General features: G+C 39.2%; 1 long non-coding RNA gene across 1 annotated transcript in view; it reads right to left on the bottom strand.

Annotated features, from left to right (window-relative positions):
* Positions 1 to 14,514, bottom strand: part of LOC134288969 (uncharacterized) — a 557,101-nt gene extending 542,587 nt beyond the window's left edge. The window contains exon 1 of the long non-coding RNA XR_009998193.1: positions 11,592 to 14,514. This is a non-coding gene — a long non-coding RNA (uncharacterized LOC134288969). The remainder of the gene's footprint in view (positions 1 to 11,591) is intronic.
* Between the last annotated feature and the right edge of the window lie 8,348 nt (positions 14,515 to 22,862).

The raw sequence follows: 22,862 nt of genomic DNA, 5'->3' as shown, positions 1-22,862 counted from the left end.
TACCTCTTCAATAGGTTTAAATACATACCCAATCGAAAAAAAATGCAAATTTTCAACTTTATGTATTTTTAATTTGCGTAATCGCTCTTTGAAGACGCATAAAAAAAGAGTTCCTCGAAAAATGCCCTTTTTTCATTTTTAAGAATTGCTCTAAACTCCGGAGGGAATTTTTCTTGATAAAAATAATTTTCCTATATCATGAGCATTCTGGAAAAGAATACATTTGCGCAAAAATAAGAGAAAAAATTGAATATTTTCCCACAGTATTCTCAATTTTAAATTTTTAGGAGGTGTCCAAAATTTTAAAAACATGTGTGCAATCTTTGAGATAAAAGTCCAAGTTAAATGATTATTTTTTGAAAATCAGAACTGCCATTCTTTATTTAAGAGATTTATATAGTATCTCCAAAAATAAAGTTTTGTTTATTTCGAACAGATTATTTTTCAGGCAATTGTGAACGTTTATAGTTAATTTCCGATACAGTCCTTAGAGTAATTAACATTTGTGGATTTTCAAGCACATAGCAACAATAAAAAAAAGCTTTTTGGATGTTCCGGATTTCCGGAATCGGTTCTCAATAATTAGTGAGTCTTTAATCAAAGTCCACGTGTACACCTTTCCAACGATATTTGAACGGTCCTGTTGGTTGCAAAGTTATAGCTTGCCAAAGTTAGGGTCTCCAAAGCGGCATTTTTCAGTTGAAGCAGGCTCCCGGTGGCAACAGTGACTAAATCCAGAAATGCCCCCAAAATCCTACTGAAACCCCGTCCGACCCCATGTAACGCAGTTAAGACCCTCCGGAACTATCACACCTGTAACACCTCTAAGGCGCTGTCCATAAACTACGTAAACTCATTTTTGGTCATCTCAGACCCCCTATCCCCCCCCTCGTAGACTTTTGTCCATAAAAAAAATTCGAAATTTGTATGAAGCGTAGACCTTGACCAGAAAACCTCCCCTTTCCCCTAAAAGTCAACGTAATTTATAGCAAGGGGTATGGACAAACCCTGTAAAACCTATCAAAAATTCTCTGAAGCTTCCTGAAATACCTTCGGTCGGTATCCTTCTGAAACTCCCTGGGACCCCCTTGAAATGCCTCTGTGATCCAATGAATACCCCGCTGAAACCTCCCTTTGTGCTCATCGCATACGCATTCTGGCTGCCGTTGCCGTAGTTAATTTAAGAATGTTTGATGAACTCTATGAAAAGTTACAACTTGTTGAACTTTTTTTTTTTGAGAGGCCCATTCCAAACATTTTGGCCACCTCCTGTACAAGAGTAAATGGACATCTGATTTATCCGAAAGAAGTGCGGTCTCAGAATTTCGAGTTGAACTTGCTTTCAGGTTAATCACTACATCTTCTAGTCTTCTCGTGGTGTCGTGGCAACGCGCCTGTCAAGTGAGAAGGAGTCGTGAGTGCGAGTCTCACCAAGAGGACGAGTAACTTTTTCGCAAATTCTACCCCAATTTGTCCATTTCTCACTCTCGCCAGTATTTGCAAACTCTAGCTTTCAAAATTCTGGTTAACTTCATTCCAATAGTAATTCTTAGGAATTGAAAAAAAAATAGAAAACCATCTAACCCAGAAAAATTTTTCGTATAATTGTATTTAAAATAAATTTACAAAGTAACAATTCGAACGACACTGTCGATACGAAATCATATTAAACCAGCTGAGCCATTCGAGCAAGATCGTAAAATTGTCATATCAAGCAGAAAGCCTCCCAGCAAAACTTGCTTTCTCCGCCTGGGGACATCCCAAGCCTCTCAATTTGTCATTCCATAGCTTCCCAATCAACACGAAGAGGATATTGCTATCAGTCGATTTTCTGCATGATTTTATTTCTGAGTGATTGAAATTTTACGACCGCTTGCAATCCGTATGCGCCTGGGTACAAGTTTTTCACACTCATAACCATAGATAAAGAAGGCATAAAACTCCGGATCGGACGCGCATGGGAAGAACGCGCCGACAGAGTCTTCGCTTACTCCTGCGCTGATGGGGCAACCCTTTTCCCGCATTCGATCAATAAATACTGGCCAAATGTCCAATAACTACAAACGGACCGCCTCGGGATGATAAAAATGATGGCTCTTAAGTCCACAATTTATGTCATTCTTCTTCCTTCAAACTACAACTGCGGCAACGACAGCAGCAACATCCCTCCCCGAAGTTCTTTGCTTGATTGGATATTAATTTCCATCATCATCATCATCACGACGACGACGACTTTGCGACGTAGTTCAAATCAAGAGATGTTGTATAGGTGGAGCGTAGAGGCATACCTTTCCCGATCACGACGATGTCAAATCAACCTGGTAGAAGCCTCCTCTGGATAGCACGGTCAGTTATGGCGACGACGACGGTCGACGACGGGACGAGATTTTTCTGATGAGTTGGAGCCAATCAAAATTAAGACCATCATTCCTCGCCAACACCAATCACCCAGGTCTCTTCCGACCATTTTGCTGACATCCTCCACCTTGTGACGCTGTGGGGTAGAAAGGTATGAGCTGTAACAAAATGGATACACATTTCTTGTCGAGGCCTAGTGAAATATGCAAATTACATTTTGATGACGATTGCCATATCACAACCAATCGTGATACAATCGATATCATGAAGGTCTACAAGCAATAATGTACGGTAATCACCTGTGAAAAATAGTGATAAAAAAATGTAAAGTACGGATCGTTAATCTGAAGTTACACTAAGGTTACGATAACCATTTTTATTTCGAAGTGGAATAAGATGTTACATTGCATCGCAATAGTTCACAATGAAAATCGTATAAGAAGATGTATATGTACATTTACATTTAGGGGCTGTCCATAAACCACGTGGTCATGAGGGGGGGGGGGGGGGGTTTCGGCCAATGACCATTTTGTATATACAAATAAAAAAAATTGTATGGACTAATGACCACGCCGGGGGGGGTCAAGAAGTCCCAAAAAAATGACCACGTGGTTTATGGACAGCCCCTTACAATAGGTCTTGAACTATATGTGTAAATTGATTGTCTGGGGCTGAACGTCAACGTATCGTATTAATTTGCAAAATTATGATTCCTTCCCCATAGTGCCACGAGACCAAAACCAGTTGGTTTTAAATGAGTCAACTTTTCGATTTATTGTTATTAAATCGGTTTCATTTCTAAATATCTGAAGCAGTTTCGTCTCCGCTGAGCTGTGCCGCCATTCCAGTTTGATCTACGACCACGACGCGACTCGAGGAGAATGCTCCGCATCTTGGACTGGACCAAAAAATCACCATTCGGTGGTGCCTTCGTCTTCGGTTGATGGCCCCGAAGTCAACATTTGCTGGTCGGTGCGATTTGCTCGCCCTCTCTGACGACGGGCGGACGACGAAACAAATATAAGCGCATCGAATTGAAACGCTGATAACAAAATTTATGACTCTTGGGATTCGTTTCCAGCTCACCTTCTCCGCATCTGGACGCCGTGTCGACCGTCGTCCGTCGTACCGCAGTTGATTCACAATTTGGGTGAGTTTCGATCGCCGCCGTCGACTTGGGGTATGCTGCACTGGCCTGGATTGCACAAGAAAGGCGAGAAGAAATCGTACCGTACCACATGCGGGACCTATTTGACGTTCGCTGATTAGACCGGAACTGTCACGATCTTCGGCGGTGAAAGGAGACCGCGCGACGCAAAATGCTCAATGTTCATTGGTTTATCGTGAATTACGACTTGTGATTGAGCGATTAATCATGTAGTGTGCCGCTTGTTTTGATATCGACTCAGTGTTGAATCAGAAAGGATTGGATATGCATTGGAATATTTAGGTTATCATTATAGAAAGGTAATCCGGCCATTATTACGAAGTATTAGGTATTAACGACCAATGATGTATAATTATAATGACAATCTACATTTTCTAATGTTCTACATCATTTATACTACAAGTCTTTGCTCTCCAACGTACTTTACCTGATCAGTTACATTGATTTCAGAATCAAAGAGACGCGAAGGTCGAACGCCATTACGGATTTTCCATTCCGTGGAAAGAACAACAGATGTTTAACTCGTATTTACCGAAAGGCCATATTGGCGACACCAACCATCAGCTACCTGAAGGGCGCTTTGCATCAGGTCAAAAAGAGTGCTGATGCACATACCAACTAACGATGTTAGGTAGTCGTCGACAAAACCATATGTAGGAAAACCGCTATTATTGAGTTGCCTCAACAGCGTATCTACTACGAGATTCCAGAAAAGTGACTGTAAGACTCCCCCTTGGGGGCATCCACAAGCACTCAATTCTGCTTTACTCAATGTCGGGAAGAGATGGCGGTTTGGCTATACGAACATCACGGATGTGATGATCGACAATGCGTTCTAAGCATAGCCAAGGGCTGAAAGTCTCTGAAATAAAGACAAATCAATCAATCAATCAGCGTTCTAAGCATTCCAGAAGAAACAACGCACGACCCACTTTCGGAGTAAACTTTGCAGTAATATCCCACCAAGGTTTGGGAATTTACCCTGTAGTAAAACTGCAAACAAGTAGTTTTTTTTTTCAAAACATGTGTGAAATAATCTAACCCCTTCTGAAGCAAAATAGGATATATCCCATCTGCTCCAGGATATTTAAAAGGCGCAAAGCTATTTAGTGCCCACTCAATCGATTCTATAGTAATGATACTCCGAGCCGAAGCTAGAAAATTTTAACTACAAGAAAATACATCATGTTCATCCGAAGATGTAATATCCACGCATCCGGGGAAGTGTGTACTGAATAAACATTTTAAAACTTCCTCATCAGAGGAAGTGGATTCGCCATTTGGAAAACGAAGTTCGTTTACTCGGAAATTAGAATTTTGTTCAACCAACTGATTTTACTGAAACTGGAAACATTTGTACAAAGGTTTTTCCAGCCGGATCATTCAGCAGACCGAAGAGCTTTTTGATAAACCTTACGAGCCGACCTGAAAGCCTCCGATCCAACCGAACGTTGTCTGTTCCAACTCTTTCTACATTGTTTCCTGAGCTTGGCCAGATCAAAGTTCCACCAAGGGGTTCCTCTTGTGATCTTCACAGACCGTAGAGGGCATGCTTCTTCAAAAGCTTCCATGAAGAAGGTTGTTGTAATATCAACGGCATCATCTAAATCATTTGGAGTGTCAATGGATGGTGAGCATCCATGAAATTTGGCCGCAACCAAATCAGTAAAAAGATCCCAGTTTGTTGACCGGGGATTCCTGAAACGCAATGTTTGCGAAGTAACATTTAAATGTTCAAAAAAGATGTAGCGATGGTCAGCTAAAGATTCTTCATCTGACACATGCCAATTGGTCAACTCGTGACTAATTGTGTTAGAGCAAAGCGTTTTGTCTAACACTTCCACTCTAGCAGAAACCATGAAGGGTGGGCGATTACCTATGTTAAGTAATACAAAATCTGCACTACGTAAGGCAAAACTGGAAGCATTTCCTCATTTTTTTGGTTTTTGATTTGTTATTAAATAACGAAGCAATATTTTTAAAATCGGTTTTCGTGTACATGTAGAGTATGGATCAGGGTATCTTCTGATTTTTTTTTACGCGGTAGATAATGTTTTTCGTTTTTGCAGAAACCATTTTTTAGTGAAATTTTGTTCAATTAGTGTTTGTGACCGGCAGAATAAATGATAAATAAATGCGTCCGAGATAGAGGTTCCAACCTGGGATATCCCGGGACAAAAAATCCCGGGATCTTGAAAAATTCGGGATTTCCCGAATCCCGGGATACAATTTTTCACCGTCCCGAAAATCCCGGGATTCCTGGGACACACATTTCTCGCAATGTTTTTCGCTTTGATTTTAATTTGGAAAGTCTCTGAAATGTATTCGAAACGTCGTGATTTTTTATCGAAAATCGTCTTCAACAAAATATCACGAAAATGTTACACAAACCACTTCAACTGTGTGTGGACATCAAAACTCGTTGGAACTCGTCTGAAACGATGCTGGAGCACTTCATTCACGATTTTGATAGCATCAAAGAGAAATTTTTTGAAATAGGCCTTTCTAGACTAGAGAAATTTTTCGAAATAGGCCTTTCTAGACTTCTAGTGGAAGGCAGCTTGAGTTTCTTGCATTCGAAACTTACAAACGACGCCAGAAGGAAATAATAACAGCGCTAAAGTTCCTTCATGGCCCGTTTACATATCTGCTAATTCTACGCGACAGTTCATTTTCGAGCAGTATTGGCGTCAATTTAGCGCAATGTAAACACTTTTTAGCAGACAATAAAATTATCATGACAAAATCAGAAGCTTCTGAATTCGGCGCTAAAACTAGTGGACAATAATGAGGATATTAGATTGTCCGACACAATTAGCATCATATAAACGGTCTGCTAGACGAATTGTCAGCCAATTATGCCATCATGCCAATTTTATTGGCAGATAGGGAAGTGTTTACATTACGATAGTTTGGTACCAACACAGTCGGACAATTTATTGTCCCAGATTTAGAAACTAAATTTTTAGCGGCAATGTTAACGATACTAGCGTGGAATAAATTGTCCGATAGAATATTGTCACGCATTATTATCACATATGTAAACGGGCCATCAAGGTCTTCCGTCGTCAACGCAAGTGCCAGCAGACCTGGAATGCTCATCGAAAACGCAAATGATTAAGTTCATCAAGGAACTGGGAGTTTGTTGCGAACACTTACTTGTACTCAGATACACTCATTTGATATCTTTTCAGCTCAGAAGCCTGCAATCAAAAAACAGTGTATGGAGGAGTTTTACTTTGTAGTTTTATCTAAAAATTTGTCGAACAAAGTAAGGGTCGCACACGTATACCATAATCGTGGCAGAGCTATCAATGCGGCTCTCCACGGAATGAGCATAATTTGCATTCATCGTGTGGAGAGTCGCCTTCATTGTTCTCTTACGGCTTCAATATGCGTATGCGACCCTTACTCTATTCGGCGTACTTTAACATAAAACTGCAAGGTAAAAGTCCTCTATACATTGTTTTTTGTTTGCAGCCTTCTGAATTGAGATAATAGCAAGTGAGTGTATCTGAGCACAAATGAGTTTTTTCATCCCCTTTTTACAATCGCAGCATACTAAAGAACAGCAGCAATTGAAGCAGATCGGTATTGATTGGAATATGCCAAAGGCGAGGATACACAGAATACACTATGAAAATCGCATAATGCAAAACCATATAGGCGAACTTTTAAACTAATCAACAAAAAATTCCTCAAATTTGAGACTAAGAAGGGCAGCTGATTGTCTCGGAGAAACACAAAGCCCACTGTACCACTGCTCTTGTTGGCGCATCAACAGCAAAATACTGTGGAGGGCGCATTAATACTCCACAGGCGCCGTTAGCGGTTAGGTTTTTATTAAACCCCCTAGCCATTCATTTCATTCCTAGGCACGGTAAACATATAGCCGAATCACACCACGAATTTGGGGTCACCTGTTAGTGGACTCTTACCACCGGATCGGTGTCGCCAACACGCTAGTTGGAAGAGATAACACTTTTTGTTAATTTATCGGTACGGAAAGCCTTCACTCCGTCACTAACGACAATAATGGTCTAAGATTAGTGAGCTATACTGCTGTCTGAGGGATGGCCATTAGTAACACCTACCTTGTACGTAAAAATATCCGCAAGCACACCAGGGGACACCCAAACGACGAAGTTTGCAACCAAATCGATTACGGGCTGATAGGAATGATCGACACTTCTCGGACGCCATTGATATTAGAACTTTTAGCGGTCCCAATATCGATTCAGAACACTCCCTCGTAGTTAGTAAGATTCGAGCTTGGTAATCAACCGTGTTGGACTCTACGAGCCGGCGAATGATGAGTTTCAACATCCAGAGGTTTACAGCAGACTTTACCAGCTGACTATCACCTGAAGCTGGAGGAACGGATAAGTGAGATCATTTTTCATTTCCGGTCAGACTTAGGCCTGAGTGTCCTCTGTTGTACGTAGGAGTTGTCGCCATCCTACTTGGTCCATGGCTGTGTGCCTCCAGTTCCGCACTCTGCGAAGGGTCCGCCAGTCGTCCTCCACTTGATCGACCCACCTGCGCACCACGTCTTCATGTACCGATTGGATGACTCTCGAGAACCATTCTAGTCGGGTTTCGTTTGATATCCGACATTCTGAAAGTGAGATCAGCTAGAGCGATAACCTCAACAGGAGACGAGGAGTGCCAGAAGGGTAACGGATCAGAAGTTTGTTTTCAAAAGCCGGATGTTGGTGTCCCGGCAGAGCTAAGAGTAACCGAAAGCCGAATCCACCACGAAAAGAGAAGAGAGCATGAGGAAAATTTGATAGCTCAGGTGCAAAAGTGCATGGAACAGAATTATATGTGGAGGTTTTACGAAACTGTGAATGGTATGTGTAGAAAAACAGTGTCATCTCCCGTAATTTTCAACGACCGTGATGAAACTTTCTAACTGACAAAACAATGGTGGATGTCAGGTGAAAAGGGCATTTTAAGGAATTGTTGAACAGTGGAAATGGGAGAGCGACAGACCGTATTCAAATCCAACAACGACGGACAAGCTGTGGAACCTCTAACGCTAAACATGGTCAAGACAAACCATTAGAGGACTGAGAAACAACAAAGCTGCTGGAAAGGACGAAAATCCTACCGTGCTTCTCAACAAATTTACAAAAATATTCAAGGACAACTTCAGAAATGGCTTCATGGATTCCTATAGAAAATCTTCAGAAATTGCTCCAACGTTTCCTTCAGAAAATCACCCAAGGATATTTAAGGAATTCTGCCAGAAATGTCTTAAAAATTTCTTTAGAAAATTCATAGTTTCCTTTGGAAATTTTAGTTTTCTAGAGCTTACCTCAGAAATTATTGTAAGTACTCCTTTATAAAAACTTACTTGGATTCTTTAAAAATTGCTCCACGGTTTCCTTCAGAAGTTACGTTTCAATTCCAGAAATTCGGTCTTATAATCTGCCAAGCTTTTCTAAGGAACGCCACCAGTAGTTTCTTCAGAAATTCTTCAAGGGTCCAAAAATATCTTCAAACATTCCCTCAAGAATTGCTCCAGAAATTCCTCCTAGAATTCTTGTAGGTGTCCCTTCCGAAACTCCCTTAGTGATTAGTTTCTAAATGCTTCGTAGGAAAACAATCTGAAATCCTCCAGAAATATCTCCACGGAATGCTTGAGATATTGCCACAGGGATTCTTTCGTAAATTCGTTCAAAGATTCATATCTTTTTCCAGTGATTTTCTTGAAAATTCTTCCAGAAATTCCTTCGGAAATTTATACAAGTATTCTTTTAGCAGTAATTTGTGCAGGAATTGATATAGGGTTTCCATTGAAAATAACCGGATATGTCCCGAAATTTGTTCAGGTATTTATCCAGAAAATACTGCAAGATTTCCAACACAGAGTCTTGTATTATAAGTTGCATTATTATTCAGACAGAAATTCCTCCAGAGTTTAGTGCAGGAGTTCATACTGAGATTCCTTTAGGATATATTTCTCCAGAAATTTCTCCGGCGTTTCCTCTATGGATAAATCTAAGAATTTATGCACGAACTCTTTGATCTTCTTAGTACATAAGCCAAACTGCACCACGCTGGCGTAATGCACGATCAGCGTGACTGTCTGGGCCATAATAACCCTAATGCACGACTAGGGTTAAGGAATTTGGAAATATTTCCTTGGAATTTCTACTGGAATTGATTCAGACATATCGGAAGTTATTTTTTTTTTCTAGGAATCTTGAGATCTTTATAGTCGCGGAAATTCGTCAACAGATTGCACCAGGAGTACTTTTGGGTTTTTACTACAATGCTTTTCAAGGAATTTTCCCACACATTCCTCAATAAACTGTTCTAGGAATTGAGCCAAGGGTTTCCCGAGGAATTTTTCCAAGTATTTCTTCACAAAGTTCTGCAGAAATTTCTCCTGAGGTAGCTACAAGAATTTCCCTGTGATTTTTTTTTTTTCAGATAATAATAATTTCATTCAACTGTTGTTTTCTACACTTCTATAGAGATTGTACCGGAGGAATCTGGGATCCCTTCAAAAATATTTGATGTTTTTTTTTAAAAAGCTCTACTTAAATTTTCTTTTTAAATCATACAGAGATTCTTTTGATAATATTTCCTAGAATTTCTCCTAGGCTTTCTTCAGTAAGTCTCGCAGGAATTCATACAAGTATTCTTTTTGAAATCTCTCCTCCAATTCCATCGGAGATATCTTGTGGGATTTCTGCAGAGAATCCAGCAAAAATTGTTCTAGATATTTTTCTAGGGATATTTAAAAAAAATCGAAGAATACTTAAAATAAAAAAAAATCCTGGAAGAATCTCTGAAGGAATTCTTGACAAAAATTCTGAAAGAATCACACACTTCCTGGAAAAACGTCGAAGATTCCTAGGATAAGTTTTTGACAATTTTTTTAGGGATTCCTAGCTAAATTTTCTAAAGCAATTTCCAAGTTTTGTCTGGAGGAAGACACTAGGGTGCATATTTATTGGTGAGCTCGTTCCATACTATTAAAATAATTACCAGTATATGATACAGAAGATTAAGCAATATTTTCGTATATTTGCCCTTCACATACTGAAAAGGTCACATCAAGAGTTCCCGAGTCCCTTGTCGACATGCATGCTAATCGAAACAAAAATATATGTATTGATTCATATAGAGGTTGTTCGAATCACATCCCTTACCAAAGTAAGTCCAAATCATGTGGCTGCCCTCATTACCCACACACTTAAAACAGAATGCCGAGATCGGCTGTGCAAATCTCGGTTAAAGTTCATTTGCTGAAATCTCGGCTAAATGCTTGACGTTTAATGTTTGATGCTAGCGGTACCCATGGGTACTGCTATGAAAAAACTTGACTTTTTGCTGATATCTCAGTTAAACTGCGATTGCCGAGTGTTCGGCTGTGCAAATCTCGGCAAAAGAATGGAAATTAGCCGAGCTCATCTGAGTGTGCACAAATAATAACTCCTACCCCCTGTAAACCTGTAGATGCAGATGTGATCTTGATTTCTACTAGCAACGCACGTCATGCTAACATTACTTCCCTTTTTCGATGACCATAAGGACGTGGCCGGCATCATTATTGACTTAATAAAGTTTCGTTGACTTCCTTGGGCATAGAGTATCTTCGTACCTGCCACACGATATACACATGCAAAATGGTCATTGGCAGAGGAAGCTCTCAGTTAATAACTGTGGAAATGCTCATAGAAAAGCTGAGAAGCAGGCTTTGTCCCAGTGAGGACGTTACGCCAAGAAGAAGTGGAAGAGGAAAGTTTGAAATTTTCAAAGGAACATTTTATTAAGAACGGTAAGCGTCCCAAAACTTTGTTTGTTGATCCCTTGTACAATGCCAATATTCTGTCAATTCCGGAGTAGCAACTATTGCAACTATTTGTACGGTTATCCATGCTCTAATTGTGATGTGAACATACGAATATTTACTACTATGTTTTTGTAGCTTGCTTTTGAGCAGTTGACATTTCTAGATTGTTTGTAGCTAGTAAAAACAAAGATCTCAAAACGTTCAAACTAGCAAATAGGCAGTAACAATACAGTTATCATCAACTAGGATACTTACGGTTCAATGTCCAATATCCGGCGGCTCTGAACACCGGCTATTTACATTCAATATATAGCACAGTTTTTCATTTCCCCCAATTTTTATTACTTGAAGTGCCATCTGTTGCTCGGTTTCGTTTCTACACAAAGCATCCTCTCACTCCAGCACCTGCAGTATGCAGCACCACCAACACCTTCATCGCTATTCCATACTGTGCATGCTTACGTTTTGATCGCTTCTCTTCTTCACACGACTTCTTAGCCCTCATCAGTAGAAGCAGAAGTGGTGCTGCAAACTGGAAAAACGGAAAATGCGTGTACACATACAACACGAAGGCAGCATAAGAGTCAGAGGGGTTCGCTCTCACTCTCATAAAAACGCAATTTCGAGACCGAGAGGCGCACATAAACATAAATTTCACGCGTACATCACTCCGAACTGCTTGCTGGCTGACCTGACTGTTTGGGGCTACACACAGTCATTATTATGGGTATTCGTCGTATGCCTTTTAGAGCCAGTGTTCGCAACGTACACAAACATGTCACTCTTTTTTTTTTGCTTTACTTTGCTACGACGAAGCCGGTATTTTGTTATTCTCTACGGCCTTTCGTGAAAAACATGTGATTTTGTGTTTTCGTTTTCCACTTGACGGCGTAGACTACCGGCAACACGTTGTGGGAGTTGTAATACGATAGATTGGAACTAGTTCAATCTAAAGACGGGGGATACACCGAAAAATCGATACGACTGACTTAAGGGGTTTTCAGAACCAAGACTTTAGTTGGCTATCGAACACTATCAACGAGACAACATTTTTTTCCGAAGGGCATACAAACGGACAAGCTATTGATCCAAGAATCTTCAATAAATCATCGGCGATATTACGAGACGTTCTACGCGACGATGTTAACGGCGACGACCACGCATCAACTTCGGGCAATATGCTCGCATACAAAGTCAACCTAAATTACCGACGTGTTCCCGTTCGTTCGTTCCGACGGGGTTTGGAATTCTGGTGTGATTCTGCAGAATGACACACTAGTTGACCACGAGTCGCCGATGTTGTGCAGTTTTTCTGATGCTGATATTGCTGTTCACGGGAACTCGTCCACCCTCTCCGGTGACCATCAGCGGCGACGATGACGAAGACCTGATACCGGAGTAAACGAGACGATTCGAACATTCCGGAAGACGAACTGCATCGTTGACCAGAACAAGATGGCATGAATGCATAATATCTCCCCAAAGCGAACTCTCCGTAGACAGACCGCCGAGAAGTGAAGAAAAATTGGCAGCAATCAGTATGGGCTCCCAGCCCCCACGAAAGATGACCACCTGTCAGCTCGGTGTAGTAGTAATCGTCTTCAATTGTAGTCGTAGTCTACGCTCTTGCTCTCGAAGGGGAATATCTTTGGTCCCCGAACGCCGATTGAAATACATAAATTCTCCTCCAACCGGAGCGGCTCTCTACAGAGCATTCAATTCTCTCCTCCATTTCTCCTCTTCGCTCAGAGATAAAAAATGGTTTCACGTACAGTTTCCCCTTAAAATTAAGGGGAAACACCAAAACCTAATACAGCCACACATCGCAAGCCAGATTCTCTTTCTCTCCAGTTAACAAACGTTCCCCGCAGCCCTAACATATAGACAGATCCATTCGAGTCTTGTCAACTAGGTACTGTAGTCTTGATGCCATCCATCTCCGGAGTGACAGCTTCTCGCGTCAATCGCTGTGATCCACCGCCGCCGTCCGTGGAGCATCGGGAGATCTCTCATTTCAACTCTATCCACCAAGAGAAAGAGAGAAAGACCCCTAAATTGCTGCGGGTGCATTCGGAGGAAACCCACCGTCATCGCGCATCACAGACTTCAGAGGAACTCAAAGAAAAGTGTCTCACCGCTGCTGGCTGGCTGCTTGCTACTGGATTGATGGATCCGTCCGTGTTCCGGTGACTGGGCGGTGTGGAAGGAAATGATGACTGCTGGCGGTGTGGGCTGAAGTGTGGGGGGGGGGGGGGAAGAAAAGCAGTTTGTTCGTTGATGATCGACGCTATTGGGCGTGCGCCCCGAAAAGCAGTGTGACGGTTGTAAAACTGAATGAATTATGATGCCCTCGCGTCCTTCGTCCTTCGGCTTGTCTGTTCCTTGGTGTTGGATGGTAGTGAATGTGTTTTTCTTCAAAAATAGTGCAGTCAGAAAAAAATAATTGTTTTTTCTTCGGCTTTTTAAATGTTGCTAAAGTGTGTGAAGTTTCCCGACAGCGAAAAATAGAACAACTTTATTCTTTATTCTAGTTTGCAATGCGATGTTTGTGAAAATACTTTTAAAAGCAATTTATATACACAAACATTTCTATAAAGTTCAAATGAAAAGCTGCAGTGATGAAAATAAATGTGTCCCATAAAAAGAACATCACAAAAAACGAATGTGTGTTATTCGGAGAAGCAGCAACACCACGAGGAAAAAGTTGAAAATGCCGACGGCATTTCAACATGAGCTTTCTTCATGTTGCCAAAGATGTTTTTCAAATGGTGGTCCTATAGGGCTCGTGGTTTTGCACCTTTCATTTTGATTTATGACAATTTGAAATGGTTTTAAACCACTTTTTGGAAGCAATATTGAGATGTATGAGAAAATGCTTAACCCTCCACTTCTTATGGTTGCTTCAAAGCACCACAGAGCAGACTTTCGATGAACTCGAGTCACACGAAATTAGATGAATATGATGCAATATTTTTTTAGAATATGCTTTGTTAAAGCTTTCTTCTTGGCGTAGAAAAAGTGGTTCAAAATCGTGGGAAAACTATAACTATATCGAATGCTCTGCTTACGACAATTGCTGTAAACTTTCACAGATAACACTAGTACATTTACAACATTTTTGAACTCGGTAAGCTGATGATCATTTTTGGTGTACAGTCATGCCCTGAGTTCAAAAACGCGAAGGAAAAAAAATACAGTAGAGCGGAAATTTTTTCGACTTTCCATACAAGGTTAATGGTTTGAAATCGATTTCTGTTCTATTTTTAAGCAAAGTCGCTCACATCACACATCTCATTCTCCGCAATCAATGCTCTGATTTAGCTGCTTTTCTTACTGCAACTCGCTTTCATATGATATGTCAAATAAACAATGAGAAAGAATTTTCAAATTGTTTTTTTTTTCTTATTGATAAAAAATACATTTCTTCATTTATTTTTGGAAATTTTGCTAAAATTTAAGGGGATCATTCCTAAAACTCGCCAATATCTTGATTTTTTTTTTCAATCTGACGCAAAACTTGCATTTAGATGATCAAATGGTATTATTTTCAGCTCCTAATTTGTGTAAAATGATTTAAAATTGATGATGATAAACCTGGGCTTGTTAGGGGAATATCTGTAAATAAAAAAAAATCGGGTTAAGTACGGTTCCTTCGAATTCCACTATGACTTTGCATCCACAGATACGTTTTTCGACCTCAACTGTAAGGTCGTCTTCAGTGTCTTGTACTTGACTCGACTCAAGTACAAGACACTGAAGACGACCTTACAGTTGAGGTCGAAAAACGTATCTGTCAAAGGATGCAAATTCTTAGTGAAATTCAAAGGAACCATACTTAACCCGATTTTCTTTTTATTTAAAATTGGTTGAACAAAACACAAGATCAAGCCCGTGCACAAGGGAGGGAGGGGTGGTAGGTTGTGAATACCCCCCCCCCCATTATCAACGCTTCATACACTAGGCGCCCCTCCGCCTTCTGCCGAAATTCGGAAAAAAAACCTCCCTTGGCGCCAGTTTTGTGCACGGGCCTCTGCGCAAGATATTTGAATTTTTGTCAATTCCATGTTTTAAAAAGTTGATAAACTCAATATTGAGCTAAAACTGTTCTACTAAAAATTTTTGAAGTACGATTTCGAAATCAGCGCTCAATTGTGCTTCAAAAATGTTGATAGTTGGCAGAAGTTCACGATTTTCGTTTTATTTTGTAAACTAGTGTAATCTGTAGCTTTTTGGCAGGGGAGCGGACCTGGTGTGATGGTTTGAACACTTGACTATCACGCCGAGGACCTGGGATCGAATCCCATTCCCGACTTACTCGCAAAATGTGAGTTCTTCCTTCGGAAGCGAAGTAAAGCGTGGGTCCCGAGATGAACTAGCCTAGGGCCAAAAAACTCGTTAATACAGATAAAAAAAACTTTTTGGAAAAGTGGTAGAATTTTCAAGTTGCCAGTCAAAATAATTACCAAGTGCCCTCCGGTTAGGATAACGATGAAATCTTACCGAATTTGGCAACATTTTCCTATGAAAACTCAAATTGTGTCCATTTTTTACTTCCCTATTGAATAATTTTCCGATATCGAAGAGACAGTGAACATTTAGTAAGATCAAATCTAAGTTTTATACAGCCGATAGCGGATCCCTTGATAACTAAAATATGATCTGATTATATAAACAGATAAGGGCCGGATCACAACGTCCAAGGCCATACTGTCCCGGTCGTTGGGTCAGGTTTTTTTTTGCGAAATAACGTTTAAAAGTGTGGATGCGTCATAATATCATATGTGCCTTCTTTCCTTGAACTACGTGGCATATCTGCATATATTTTTTTTTAAATATCAGAACTTTTTTTGTGTGTGAAATTTGATTTACAAACTTCTTACATTTTACGTAAGACCACTGACTCCTTAACCTATGTATCTCAGCTTCCAACGATTGTTAACATACATTCAAATTTGATCCGAATTCTGAGGCAAACATTTTTCTGTTGTTCCATCTTTCTTCTCTTATCACTTTTTTAAAAACAAAAAGTGACGGTTCCGAAGCTCTCAAATTAAATGAAATTGCTTTCATGGACAGCCACAACGCAGCTTTCTGTTTTTGCGATGATTTGCAAATCATGAACGGAAGAAAATCTTCCAAATCAACAACATCCATATTAAGGAATGTATCGGAAATTAACTATAAACGTTCACAATTACCTAAAAAACAATCTATTCGAAATAAACATAACTTTATTTTTGGAGATACTATAAAAATCTTTTAAATAAAGAATGGCAGTTATGATTTTCAAAAAACAATCAATAAACTTGGACTTTTATCTCAAAGATTGCACATATGTTTTTAAAATTTTGGACACCTCCTAAAAATTTAAAATTGCGAAAACTGTGGGAAAATATTCAATTTTTTCTTTTATTTTTGCGCAAATATATTCTTTTCCAGAATTCTCATGATATAGGAAAATTATTTTTATCAAGAAAAATTGCCTCCGCAGTTTAGGGCAATTCTTAAAAATGAAAAAAGACCATTTTTCGAGGAACTCTTTTTTTATGCGTCTTCAAAGAACGGTTACGCAAATAAAAAATACATAAAATTGAACATTTGCATTTTTTTTCAATTGGGCATGTATTCAAATATATTGAAGACCTAGTTTTATCACAAAACGGAGTTTTATAACCCCTGAAGATATTTAAAACAGAGCGTCAAAGTACGACCAAAAAGTAGATGTTTTTTTGGGATAGACCATATTATGTTGGAGGTTTTTCTATCCAAAATATGAATTTTAAAAGTCGGTATTAAGTGATATGTTATGTGTACATAACTGCTAGTAATAATCATTACTTTCCAGATTTTTCCCCGTACAAATTTTTTTCGCTACAAATTATTGAAACGTTGAAAAATTCTTTAAAAAAATGCATTTTGTACAAATTGTTATTTTGTGTGGTGCACTCATATAACCATATTTTCAATAATACTAAACATTTGTCAAAATTCTTCAAGCTGTTCTAAACTTAACTATATTATGGAGATTTCATAGAAGAACCGGAATAAAAAGACCAACCGTGCTTCGAGATAGAGCATAGTTCTGAGTTCGCGTTCTGACTATTGAAGTACACCATTCCACAATGATCTTTGCCTTAGGATAATCTTTTAAACGATGAAAATTTAGTATCCAACAAACCACACCTACGACAACTTTCTGAACTTCTGCGAATGTTATATATCCCTTTCGTGACGAACCAGCACAATTGTGCTGTTGAGCAGTAACATGTTTGCATATTTTTTTCATCTGTTTAGACTTTGTTTTAAGTGATGTAAACTGTTTCCATAATTCTGCCATCACTTGTACTTGTATGTGTGTAAATAATCTTTTGTTTACGTAGCCTGTGGGATTTACCACAACTAGGTAAACAAAAAGTGGACAAAAACCGTAAAACATGAAAAAGTTTTATCTATCGCATATTTTTTATTTCCGATTTATAAAGGCAATCAAAGCTAGAAATGGAAAGATGAAGAGTAGTTCTTTCAAATGAGGAAAAATAATTGTTGGTTTGTTGGGAAATCTAAGAGTTCTGGAGATCCAAAGTTGAGCAATTTGTATGGAGATTTCACTTTTTTGCGCTCCGTCACGAAAGGGATATAGAAAGCTTTTTACCATTAGCAATTAAATCATTAGCAAAAGAAAAAAATACTGATCTGATATCAGTTGAAATAAAGTTCATATTGATATTCTCCCAAATCTCTAGCAAATTTGTATCAATTTTTAGTTCAACTTTTGGTCTACAGTTATTCACACTTACAAAATAGTTGTACAAGAGCCTAGTACAATTGTAATCATATTGTTCCTGGAATCCTTTAACTTCTATAATCCATTCCTTTGCGTTTTTTGCTAACCTTTGAGTAAGTGAGTTCCTACTTTCTAGTAAATATTTTTCTTCTAAGATCGTATCGCCACCGTCTGGGCCATAAAGAATGTTTCTTAAAAAGAGAGCTTTATTGTTTGCCTCTGGATCTACCAACTTCAAACCACAAAAATTTACCACAAATAGATTCAAGCTGTGCAATGTGCTTATTCAAGGCTGGAAAAATTTGAGCCAAGTACCAGACTTTTGATAATATAAATGTATTCAAAATTTAACACTTTTTATACAAATTCAGCTTCTTCACGTAATGTCTATTAAAGCAAGATTTTATATTATTCACTACTGCATTATAATTTGAATGAACAGTTAAGTAACAGCTTCTATAAAAAGTTATTCCTAGAATTTTGAAATAATCCACTTCTTTTATCTTTTGAGGACCCACTTTTACTTGATTGAATCTCATGTATATTGATTTTGTCAGATTGAAACAATTTTTTGGCACAAATGCCATAATCTTCAAAAATACTCATGACACGATCAAATTCATCATTATTTCAAATGAGGATGTTGAAATCGTCGGCGAAAACAATTACCTTCAAAAATTTATCATAAACTAAAAACCCTGTTATAGTTTCCGAAACTCTTCTTATTAACGGTGCAATGTATAGGGTAAACAGAATCATACTTAGGGGACATCCCTGTCTGACAGAGCTATTTATTTTAATTTCATCGGTAAGGAATCCATTACCTTGTACTCTATACGTTGCAATACTATACACATTTTTTAAACACTCAATGAGAGTTTGAGGAAAGCCAAATTTATCAAGTACTCTCCACAAGTACTGATGATCAACTCTATCGAAAGCCTTGTTCAAGTCTATGCTTACCAGGCATCCTTTGAACCGTTTATTTTCACAAGATTTGGTTAATACATTTGGAAGATCTGTCACATCCTCTGACCTAAACCGCGTGGTGTAATAATTAATCACTTTTCAACCCTCTAACATCAACAACAATAGAATTATCTTTGATCAACTTGAATCCACCATTACTTTCCAAACGCTTGATCTGTGCTGCTATTTGATAAACATTCATAGTTTCTACCTGAACTAACGTAAGGCCGCTCATTGTGTTTCCGAAATGCTTCAATCGATTCGTTTATATTAGTGTTTTCAGCTTTGCTCTGTTTGTTCATCCATTCATTTTACTTGCCCTGGAAATAGCTTTTTTTCTGCGAATATTCTACTGTTCAATTCCCAACTTTTCGTTCTATAAAACTGTTTTCATTTGCTTTTGAGTATATCATTCCACCATATGCATTTATTTGATGAATATTGTGTTCTATCGATAAAAGTTACTCGGCTCGTAGAAATATTTGGATGTTATGCCCCAGAAAAATGCGTCATTCAGCCCTGGAACATTATGGCCTTGGACGTAATGATACTGCCCGTTTTAGAATCATATGTTTTATCTTGAAAAGTTATGTCGAAAAAAAAAATATTGTACTTGTTTACAATCATTTCAATAACATTCCAATTAGGGTATTTGTTTGGCGCAGTATCATCTACAGTATCAACTACAATAAGTGGAATTTATGCTAGGAGCAGCAGTCAAAAAACATTTTAAACAAAATTGTCAAACATAACTTTTTACGATCAAATCTGTGATTCTAGATCCCTGAAAAGCCAAACCTGGACCTCAAAATTGCAATATTTTTACTGGTTTTCGAGATATTTGAAAAAAAAAGTCCTATATTAGTTTTTTTTTTGTTGCACACTATAGAGGAAACTCCAAAAATGTAACCCAACGTTCTTCTAGGAAACCTTCCGTCCGTGGCACAGTTTTTGTATGGGGCCACCGAAATTCGTGTATGGGTTAACATATTTTTCTAAACCCCTTGTCTTCTCGAAGCGTGACGTAGTTTATGGACATTACCCTTTCCGGAAAATATCCAGAAATTGCTTTTATTGATTATGGGAGTCCTTCCAGAAGTTTAAGTGTTTCTCGAGATTTTTTTGTTGATTCTTTGAATGAATGTGTTGGATAGAGATTTCTCTAGATTTTTTTCCAAATATTTAATAATAAATAATGCTGTTGGAAATCAACTGTGACGTGTTTTATTATTCACCTGACGTTTCGACACGGGAATAGTGTCTTCCTCAGAAGGAAAAAAATATTAACGTTTTTGGTCACTATCCCCGTGTCGAAACGTCTGGTGAATAATAGAACTTGTTTTTTTAAAGCCTAAGACTGCGTAGCCGTTAATCTATAGAGTATGATAAATAATCCTCACAGGAATTCCACCATTAGTTTCCACAAATTTCTATAGCAACTCCTTCTAGAACTCCTTCGGGAAATTCCCTGGGATCCTAATACATAATCCTCCAGGGATACTTTTAAGAGTATCTGCTGAGATTTCTACATGAAATAGATTAATAGACGATTTTTGTGGAGCGGACCTGGTGTGATGGTTAGAACACTTGACTATCACGCCGAGGACCTGGGATCGAATCCCACTCCCGACAAACTCGCAAAATGTGAGTTCTTCCTTCGGAAGGCATGGGTCCCGAGATGAACTAGCCTAGGGCTAAAAATCTCGTTAACCCTTCAGCGCGCGCGCTGTTGTAAAAAGTACAACACTACCAAAAAACCTCGCTTTCCGTATACAGTGCGAGCGCGGTGCAGTTTCGGTTGTTTGATGGCGCGCGTGCTGGAAGGTTAATACAGATAAAAAAAATAGACGATTTATTAAATAATTCCTCGAATGACTCTTGCAGAACTTTCTCCATGGATTATAAGCATCTAAAACATCTTCAAGATTTTCTCTAGAACTATAACTAAAGGCTCCTTTTATAGTTTAAGTTTTTTGTTTGAGAATGTAATCATTTTTTTTTTCAGAATAGAAAAATAGCGATCCCTTTGCGAATTCATCCAAGGGTTCCTCCAGAAATCCATTGAAATTTTCGTCAGGGAGTATCGTTCCCAAAATATCGAAAGGGCAAAAAAACTTTGCTGCTCATTACTTCAATTTAATAGAAAAAGTGATTTCAAGCAGCAGTTTTTTAATGGTTGATAATAGGTTTTTTTTTTCGTTTTTTGTTCCTTATTAATTTTTATCCCCCCCCCCCTTGTACCCCATGAGAAGTCTGAGACATAGAAGAAAATTAATATTTGTATCAGCCTTACATTACATAAAACATATTGGAGTAATTCTTCAAGGTTTACCTGAAAGAATTTTCAAAGGGAATTCCTGTAGACATTCCTGATCAAAATTCTCTGTAGCAATTTCTGAAGTAGGTAATCGTTGGAGAAGTTCCTGATGGAATCCCTGGGGAATACCAGGAGGAACTACTTGAAATTGCTTCGGAGGAATCCCTAGAAGAATTTTTCGAGAATCACGCGGATTACTCCGAAGTTCATGCCTATTACAACGGCGAATTCGCCGAGGAATTACAGGAGGAAACTTGGAAAAAGACGAGCTTGGTGGTCTAATGGCTACCGCTTCTGATTCTTATGCAGAAGGTCCTGGGTTCAATCCCTGGCTCGTCCCTTTCCTCCTACTTTGTATCTTTCTATATACTTTCTCTTTCACTCTCTCTCTCTCCTACATATACATCTGATGTATATTCGTATGTTCGTAGCGATCGCTAGAACCAGAAACGGATTGAAAAAAGCCGTTTCCCTTCCTTCCAACATTCATCACAGCACAGTGTCAATCTATCATATAACGCCTACAAGTTATGCAACCACGCGGACTGTGCCGCTTCACAGGTAATCTTCACACAATCTATCGCTTTACGCATGGCATCCTTGCACCAATGCATGATCCATGTGCCAAAAATAAATACATTTCCCACCAACACACCAACACCCGCATGACCTTGTGCAGGCGCAGAGGATTCAACGGCCTGATGTGGGCAAGCGATTGCAATCATCACTTCCCTCCCCTTCCCCATTAACCTGCAACCTGACGCAGCAGGCGCCATTGTCGCCTAAAAATCCAAACTACCAACGCTCATACACTGAAGATGCCTGTTAGTCCCAAGCAGCTATCTCATTGGTTCCTTGTGTGAGTGTAGCTGATGTGGCAATACTGGAGTAGCAACTGCGGGTGGTCAATCAAGCTCAAGCTCAAGCTCAAGCTCAAGCTCAAGAGACGTTCATAGCCATCGCTAGAACCAGAAACGAATTGAAAAACAGGTCGTTCCCTTCCTTCCAACTTCCGCAGCACAGTGTACATATATAACGCCTGCAAGTTATGCAACCAAAGCAAACCGTGCCGCTTAATCTTCACATTCCCCACACAATCTTTCAGGAACACTATAAATCCCCTATCCATGGATCGCATCACCGACCCAACGGTGACTCCCAGATCTCCCATCCTTTCCGTCTAACAATGATCCCACTCCGTGCGTGTTGTGGGGACGCAGAGGTGCTCTCGGTATCTAGTAGCAACAACCAGTACACTTTAACATTCCTTTCCCTTCCCAGCTGGCTGTAAGGACTTGGCCGGCATCGTTATTGATAAAAAATGCATGAGCTGCTAAAATTGCACTTTGAGAATAAGTGGACTATCCCAGCCCCTTATTCAGTTTGAGCTCATAGCAATTGGTACCAGCTCAGATCAATCACGGAGTAGAAACCATTGACATGTATAGTCAGAATC

Source organism: Aedes albopictus, chromosome 2, assembly GCF_035046485.1.
Source record: "Aedes albopictus strain Foshan chromosome 2, AalbF5, whole genome shotgun sequence".
Lineage (NCBI taxonomy): Eukaryota > Metazoa > Arthropoda > Insecta > Diptera > Culicidae > Aedes > Aedes albopictus.
The sequence above is the reverse complement of the archived record's forward strand: the minus strand, read 5'-3'. Positions and strand labels throughout refer to the sequence as shown.